This window comes from Durio zibethinus, chromosome 1, assembly GCF_047325235.1.
Source record: "Durio zibethinus cultivar Kanyao isolate XHJ-2024 chromosome 1, ASM4732523v1, whole genome shotgun sequence".
Taxonomy (NCBI): Eukaryota; Viridiplantae; Streptophyta; class Magnoliopsida; order Malvales; family Malvaceae; genus Durio; species Durio zibethinus.
In genome coordinates, this window is record NC_143162.1 from 29,162,344 (window position 1) to 29,171,598 (window position 9,255).

General features: G+C 27.5%; 1 long non-coding RNA gene across 1 annotated transcript; it reads left to right on the top strand.

Moving 5' to 3' along the window:
* The first annotated feature begins 7,238 nt into the window (after positions 1-7,238).
* Positions 7,239-8,459, top strand: LOC149520521 (uncharacterized). The gene is made up of 2 exons (XR_016343685.1): positions 7,239-7,753; positions 7,919-8,459. It is a non-coding gene; the product is annotated as an uncharacterized LOC149520521 (long non-coding RNA).
* The last annotated feature ends 796 nt before the right edge of the window (positions 8,460-9,255 follow it).

Below are 9,255 nucleotides of genomic sequence, written 5' to 3' on the forward strand. Positions count from 1 at the left end.
TTGGCAATGCTAAGAAAAATGATAGACTCTAATATTTTAAAGATAGAAATACCATGTGTGGACAAGCTTAAATGACTCATCATGAGCCAATCTCTATTTTTAGTAGCAATGACATAATGTTGTGGTATCTTAGGTTAGGCCATCCTAACTTTCACTATTTGAAATACTTATTTTCAAATTTATTTAAGAATAAAAATCCATCTTTTTTTTCAATTTGACATTTGTCAAATTGCTAAGCATCATTGTGCATCATTTCTTATTTATTCTTATAAGTTTTCTAAGCCATTTGCTTTTGTCCATAGTGTTATTTGGGGTTTGCATAGAACAACAATAATTAAAAAAAAAATGATTTCTAACATTAATTGATGATCATACAATGATTTGTTGGGTTTATCTACTTAAAGAAAAATCAGATGTTGAACGTGTTTCCAAAAATTTTTATAATATGGTTGAAACCCAATTTCAAGAAAAAATTTTCAAGTGTTTTAAAGTGATGACGGGAAAGAATATTTTAATCAGATTCTTGGAACATATTTTCTAGAAAAAGGGATTATTCATCAAAGCTCTTGTATTGACACTCCACAGCAAAATGGAGTAGCAAAAAGAAAAATAAACATTTCTTGAAAGTAGTTAGGTTTTTAATGTTTACAACTAAAGTACCTAAATACTTATGAAAGTAAGCTATTCTTATTACTACTTAACCTATTAACAAAATGCCATTAAGAGTTTCGAACTTTCAAACACCATTAAAAATGTTTAAAAAATGTTTTCCAATGTCACGTTTACTATTTGATTTGTCTGTTAAAGTATTTGGATGTGTTGTTTTCATGTATGTGCATGACTATAGCCACAATAATTGGACCCATAAGCTATAAAATGTGTTTTTCTTTGATACTCTTCAACACAAAAAAGGTATCGCTGTTTTCATCCTGAAACAAAAATATTTTTTATAACTATGGATGTCATTTTTTTTTTAATCTCAAAGTTTTTTTGACACTCTTCTTCAAAGGAAGAATAGTTGTAAAGACTCGTGGTTTGAAATTGAAGGTAAAATCATAGATTTTGTACTATACTTTAATAAGTTTGGTTTTTGGAGTTTCAAATCTAGAATTGAAGCAGCCTACTTCACTACTTATGAGTGAAGTCTAAACTAGAACAGAGAATAATTCAAGAAATAATGAAAAAGGTTCTGAGCTTACTATTTACTCAAGGAAAAAACAGATTCAAACGAAAGATAATATCATAACTTCACAAAGCTAAAAATCTAATGTGAGGTCAAATCCAAATAACACAACCTTTTCAAGCCCAGCTACCTCTTTTGAATTTAATCCTTTCAAAAGGTGACATTCTTAATTTTGTAGATATTTCGATTACTTTTAAGAAAGGGATTAAAACATGTATTAAGTATCCAATTTTCAAGTATGTGTCATATAAAATCTATCACCTTCCTTATTTTTTTTTACCTCATAGTTGTCTGGTGTTGATATTCCTACGAATATATAAGAGGCTTTAATTATTCTTGAATGGAAAGAGGTTCTCTTTGAGGAGATGAAGGCTTTGGAAAAGAATGACACATGGAAAAAAGTTAGTTTGCCAGAAGGAAAAATGCCTGTTGGATGTAAGTGGATGTTTAATATAAAATTCAAATCAGATGGAACTTTGGAGCGTTACAAGGTAAGGTAAGTAGCTAAAGGTTTTACATAGACATATGGGATTAACTATCCCAAAAATGTTTTGTCATGTCTTAAGATCGAGACACAACACAACCATATCATCTTAAAGTAAAACCCTAAAGTACTATGAAGTCTTCTTTATTAATCATTCTAAAATTCTTCAATAAAATAATCTGCTCAAGTAAAATCCATATCTTTAATCCAACTAATGATAAATCTCTATATATCCAAATGTAAACTAATAAAAAAATTATCAAACTATTTCGTAAGATCTCACTAGCCAACAATGTCTCTAATGCTCAAATAATCTTTCCAATTTGATTTTTTAGCTTCTCATAAACTAAGTAAACTTATCATTTTAATCTAAAAAAAAGTAAAAGGAAAAATAAGCAAACCATAGCTCAACAAGTATAAGCTCGTACACCTTATCAGATCAAGCATCATTTTCATATATACTATATAGATTATTCAAAACATTCATCAAATTATAATATCAAAACATTTTGTAAATTCATAAATCAATATAAAAATATATCAATTCATAAATCATTGCAGCATATACTGTCATTCAAATATCAAAATCAAATCAAACCATTCATCAATCTTTAAAAATTATCATAAATCATTATTAGTTCTTTTTATGATCTTTGTTTATACAAATCATGGATCAATCTTTAAAATCATAAATTCATCATCACAAATCATCATTATCATTAGTTCATCATTAGTTATAGTCACTGCAATAACTCATGACAATGGTTATTTTGACAATTTCATATTCATGATCATTGCTAACTATTATAACTTGCTAGCTAGGCCTTATGCTAACTATTATAACCCGTTAGCCAAGGTCGTAAAACTAGTTATGGTATTAATGATCCCACTTCCTAGTGATGTAAATTCGTAGCTATCATAAAATCATTATTTAAACATAAATCAATTTTTCATTTTATTCATAAGCATGATCCATCATTTATATAGCAAAAACATAAAATAATCATATGCTTGATCCTATTTTTATATATCAAAAATAAAGAAATAAACTTTCACTCATTTAAAACTATACATATATATATAGGTTCGAAAATAAGTAAAGTGTGTGAGATTCTACTTATCTCCTTTCAATTCCACCACTTAATTTTTTCCTCAAAATAATTAATAGCCTATTCAATGGTATTTCCAATATCAGAAATTAATCAATCATTTTTTACTTAACTTATACTAAAATAACTAAATTATATAAGAGTTAACCTAACTAATTAATAATGGCACCCTAGACTCCTTTCACTAAAATGATCGTATCTCAAGATATACAATTTAAAATTAAGATCTTTTTAGTAAATTAGAAACTAAACTTAATGAGCTTTCTAACATATATAGCCCACATTGTAAATTCTTGTAGATTAATTGTAATAATTTTGTCATGCCTTGAGACCAAGATGCAACATGACCATATTACCTTAACATAAAATCTCAAAGTAATACGAAACCTTCTTTCTTAATCATTCTAAAATTCTTCAATAAATTGATTAGTTTGCCAAGTAAAATCCATATATTTAATCCAACTAATGATATATATTTGTATATCTAAAAACAAATCATATAAAAAAAAACTATTTCATAAGATCTCGTTAGCTAACATTGGCTTCGACGATTAAGTAATATTTTTCATTTGATCTTTTAGTTTTTCACAAAACTAAGCAAACTTATCAGTTACATATCTGTAAAGAAAAAGTAAAAGAGAAATGAGCAAATTACAACTTAGTAAGTATAAGCTCACATACCTTACCAATCAAGCATTGTTTTCATACATATTATATAATCATTCAAAATATTCGTCAAATCATAATGTCAAAATATTTTCAAAATTATCATTTTGTTAAACATTTCGTAAATCATAAATCAATATCAAAACATATCAATTCATAAATCATTACAAAGTATGCTACCATCCAAATATCATAATCAAATCAAATCATAGATCAATCATTAAAATTATCATAAATCATCAATATCATAAATCATTAGTTTATCATTAGTTTATCGTTAGCTATGGTCATTACTATAACCCGTAACATTGGTTGTATTGATAATTTCATCCTCTTAATTATTGCTGACTATTATAACTCACTAGCCAGACCTTATACTAACTACTATAACCCGTTAGCAGGGCTATATGATCATGTCTATACTAACTACTATTACTTTTTAGACAAGGTCATAAAACTAGTTCTGATGTCGATGATCCCACTTCGTAGGGATGTAAAAACGTAACTATCATAAAATCGTCTCTTAAACATAAATCATTTTCTCATTCATTCATAAGCATTATCCATCATTCACATAGCAAAAACATAAAATAATCATATGGTTGGTCCTATTTTCATATATTAAAAATAATGAAATAAAGCATTTACTCATTTAGAAACATACATATATACATAGGTTTGAAAATAAGCAAAATGTGTGAGATTCTACCTATTTTCTTTCAATTCCACCACTTAGTTTTTCCCTTAAAATAATTAATCGCCTATTCAAGATAATTTCAACATAATAGAAATTAATCAACCCATTTCGAGACCAATGATATAAAAAACAATTAAGTTAAATAAAGGTTAACTCCACTAATTAATACTGATAGCCTGAGCTCCTTTGACTAAAATAGCCATATCTTGAGATACCTAACTCAAAATTAAGATTTTTTTAATGCCTTAGAAACTCAACTCGATAAGCTTTTTAAATATATATGGCCCATCTCGTAATTCTTTGTAGATTAATTATAATAATTTTTATAATCCATGTCATATGCCGTTTGTCAAACAGCATGTATACCTTCTAATAAAAATTACACATTTATTTATAGGAAACTCCAAATTCAATTCTGCTTTTTCATTGGAAAGCAAAATCAATAAGTTTTCCCAACATATATGACTTAATCTGTAATTCCTTGTATAAAAATTAAGATAATTTTTGAAATTCAACCCTAATGATGTTGCCATATAGTCTGCATATTCTTAAATAAAAATTAAACCACTCTTCATAGAAAACTTGTAATTGACTTCCGTTTGTTTCATTAAAAAGTAGATTCAACATGCTTTCTAACAATATGTAATAATCATAGCAATATCTAATTCTTTGATATAGAATATTATTTTAATCCATTATTATAGATAATAATATCTTATCTAAAAATAGAATTTCTCTTTTAACCTTTAAAAATCCAAATCCTCACTTTCAGCCTTTAAAATCCACTCAATAATCATCATTAAATCTTAATAACATGAAGTAAATAAAACCTAATAATTTATCCAAAATGATCATAAAGATTAATGAAAGATTTCATAATTTTTCTTGATTTTTCTCTTAGAACTTTAACTCCAAATAATAGCAACCAACATGCCATATTTCTTAAATTAAAAGATGGCATATACTTACTTTTAAGAGATTAACTCGATTGTAGCCTTTAATTTCGAATATCTAACTTGATTTTTCATGCTCTCTAATCTTAAAGACGATGAAAAAGAAGAACTCCTATTCTTTTTTTTATTTTATGATAGCTAGGTTTTCTTTCATTTAATACCTTAGCCATTTTTTTTTATTAATTAATCTCTTAATAAATTGATGGACTTTGGTATTAGTCTAGTTTAATTATCATTTGGGCTAGTGTATTACAAAATTTTGCAATCCATATCTTGTGATGCTACCAAATAGCATGTATACCTTTTAGTAAAAATTAAATATTTATTCATAAGAGACATGGAATTCAGTTTCATTTGTTTCGTTGAAAGATAGACTCGATAAGTTTTCCAAATATATATGGATTAATCTGTAATTTTTTGTATAAAATTTAAGACAATTTTCATAATTTATCACTGATGCTGCTGCCATGCAACCTGTATATTCTTAAGTAAAAATTACACAACTTTACGTAGCAAACTCAAAATTGACTTCCATTTATCTCATTGGAAAGTAAACTCTACAAGTTTTCCAACAATATATAATACTTATAATAAAGTTCTATTTATCAACACAAAAACTAATATAAACTCACAGTTTGTAGAAAACTTGCTGTTACACAGCATATATACTTCTTTCTTCAATCGACAATAATGAGTTCTTCTGTTACTAGCCTTAACGCTAATCTATAATCATGCTTAACTCTTAATTAAGTAATAAAGACCCAATCAAATAGGTTAGCATCAACCAATCACGAAGAATTATGTGAGAGTTACCTGAATCTTAACTTTTTTTTTTTAACTTTTAATCTCAAACTTCAACAACAAAAAAACATTCTTCCAAATAAATAAAAGGCTTTTGCTTACCTTAAAAGATGGAACCAACTGTGATATTCCATTTTTAACTTCAAGTTCAATCATCCAAAATCTCAACCTTTAGCAAGAGAGTAAGAAAGGGTTTTTTTTTCTTTTTTGTTTCACGTTAAACAAAGACAGCTAGGTTTTCTTTCATAAAATACCTTAGCCCTTTTTTTCTTTAAACTAATAGGCTTTGGTAATTATTTTGGCTAGGATATTACACATTTGCTTTAGTTGCAAATTTAATATTACACATGTTTTTATTCGTGGCTATGAACTTGGAATGGTCATTACATCATTTAGATGTTCAGAACGTATTTTTTTAATAGTAACTTAGAAGAAAAGGTCTTTATGAATGCTTCACCAAAATTTAAAGATAATTTTAGGTCTAAAGTGTACAGGTTAAAAAAGTCTTTATATGGTTTAAAGCAATCTCTAAAGGCATGGTTTAAGCGATTTACAAGGCAGTCAAGAATCAAGGTTATAGCTAAAGACAAACAGATCATAAAATGTTCATGAAGCACACTAATGATAGGAAGATTGCAATTTTGATTGTCTATGTAGATGATATAATCCTTATAGAAAATGATGATGTTGAAACATTACAGCAAAATTTGAGATCAAAGATTAGGGATCACTATAGTACTTTTTGGGAATAGAAGTTGCTAGATCAAAAAAAGAAATTCTTGTATCACAAAGGAAGCAAATCTTAGACTTGCTAAAAGAGGCTAGAATTAAGGGTTATAGGCCAAGTGATACACTAATAAACTTGAACTAAAAGCTTGGAAAAAATACCAAAAGAGTGGGAATTGAAAAATAAAGGTACTAATGCCTTGTAGGAAAACTAATCTATCTTTCTCATATAAGGCCAAACATTGCATTCGTAGTTAGTATTGTAATCCAATTATATCTACTCACCATATGAAGAACATCTTGAAGTAGTGTAGGTACCTCATTTAGTTTGAGGCTAAATCAATTGGGCTTGATTTAATTTCAAAGTCCAAAGACGCAGGCAATTAGGCTCAAACTCAATTCAAGCCCAATCGTAGAATGTTTTTATATTTTTTATTGTTATTCTTTATTTTTTAAATTTTTATTATTTATATGTGTATATTATTATTATTATTATTCTATTTTACGTTTATCTTTCTTTATATTTTTTTTTAATTTTATTTTTAATTTTAATTATCTTATCTCATTATTTCAAAAAAAAAAAAAAAGAGTTGAATTGCCAAAAAAAAAAGTGGTGATAATGTGGAAGAAAAGTTTTATCATTATTAAATTGAATTTAAACTTTTCAAGATAAGTTCTATTTTTTACGATAATCTTAAATTTCTTTAGTTGGAATTCATCTTAAGTTCTTATTATGTCCTATAAATAGGACTTGTAATTCCCGGTAATCGAAAAAAACAAATCAGAGAAAAACACAGGGAAAACAACTAACCGAAACAATTTTCTCTTGTTATCATTAGCCTTTGAAAAATCTATCACCCCCGTACAATCTTCAAGCCACAACAAGCTCACCTTCATTCCTATCACCAATCCAAATCAAAAGCAAGCAATCGATTGATACCCAATCGTTAGCAAACCTCAAGCCAAACCTACCCACTACTACCGCCACAATTATTCAGCCTTAACCATCCATCTCAAAACATCCAGAACCAAGCACAATTATCCCTACTACCACCCATCACTAATCTAGTCGCCGAACAGCCACACCATTTTCTGATGTTCAGCATAGAAGAACCATACGCCAAATATGGAGAGGTTGGAAAGTAAACTTTTTTAGGCAGTAGTTCAAATTCGAGTAGTCTTGTTTAGTGATTCGAGATTTGGAAGTGTTTTGGTGTAATTTTGAAAAATTTTGGCAGTAGTGACTTTTAGTTTTCGGTATTTACATGATTTGAGGGGTTTTTTTTTTTTTTTTTTAAGTGTTAGGAATCGGCAGGATCAAAGGGAAAGGAGACTAGGAACGAAGGCAGATCAATAGAACCAACGACTGCTCAAGGCTTTGGATCCTTTGATATACGGTTTTGGTTTCCTTTCTAGAGTCTTGATTCAACAAGGAAAATAAAAGATTGGAAGAAAAGAAAAGGAAAATAAAGGTTGAGGTTTGGAATTTGTCGGCAATAGAAGGGAGCTGTTGGAGAAAAGATTGAAGGTGACACAGCTGGACTTAAAAGTGTAAAGGACAAAAAAGTTGTATTGAAGAAGGTAAGAGGAAGGGCCTTGACTACTGACTATAGTAGGAAAAGAAATGATTAAAATAGTTGGAAATTTTAATTAACTCGGCCGTGGTTTCTTACAAGCCCAAACATGGAGTAGGTTTGCAATTTGCCTTGGATCATATTCGGCTTTAGCCCAATTTATTTGCCCAGATGTGGAGTACGGTTAATGGAGCTATTCGGCTTTAGTCCAATTTATTTGGTAATTGCTATTTTTGGTTTATTTGTATATTTATTAACTTCACTTAGTTGTTTCTTTTTTTTTTTAATTGTTTTTTATGTATGTTTAAAATAAATTTTATAATAAATTCATAAAATCTTATAAAATAGTTGGAGAATTCAAATATCAAATCAAGTCTTATCAAATGATTAAAAATTTTAATGGATTTTTTTAAAATAATTTTTTCAATTCTACTAAATGATTGGAGAATTTAAATTTTTAAATTAAATCTTATAAAATTATTGAAAGATTGAATGATCTTTTTTAAAAAAATTCATAAAAAAAAAAAATTTCAAATAAAAATTTTGCCAAACAATCAAGAGATATACATCAAAATAAAATATTATCAAATGATTAAAGGATTTTATTAATTGTTTTCAAAATTAATTTCTTGAAAAAAAATACATTAATGAATTTGATGACAAAGCCTCTTCAAGGTGGAACACGAATCTCTATGATATTTTTAAGATGAAAAAATTATTTTAAATTGCTACCAAATGATTAAAGTAACTTTAAGATCAATTTTTAATAATTAAATTATTTGATAAAAATACAAATATATTTTAAAGTTTGGATAACATGAAATCAAACAGGTAGCATCCTTCGATGGGACTGTGAAAGTGTTATAATTTTTTTTACACGTAATCGTACTTTCATACTTAATTCTGATTTCGTGGATTAGAATTTATCTTTTAAAGATACCTAAGTCAAGTTTGAGACAAATTCAGTTAGGTGATCAATAACACCTAAATAAAAAAGATTAGTGACGACTCCTAATTCTACGTCTAAGAATAGATCCATGGATCTATACGTTATGACAGGCA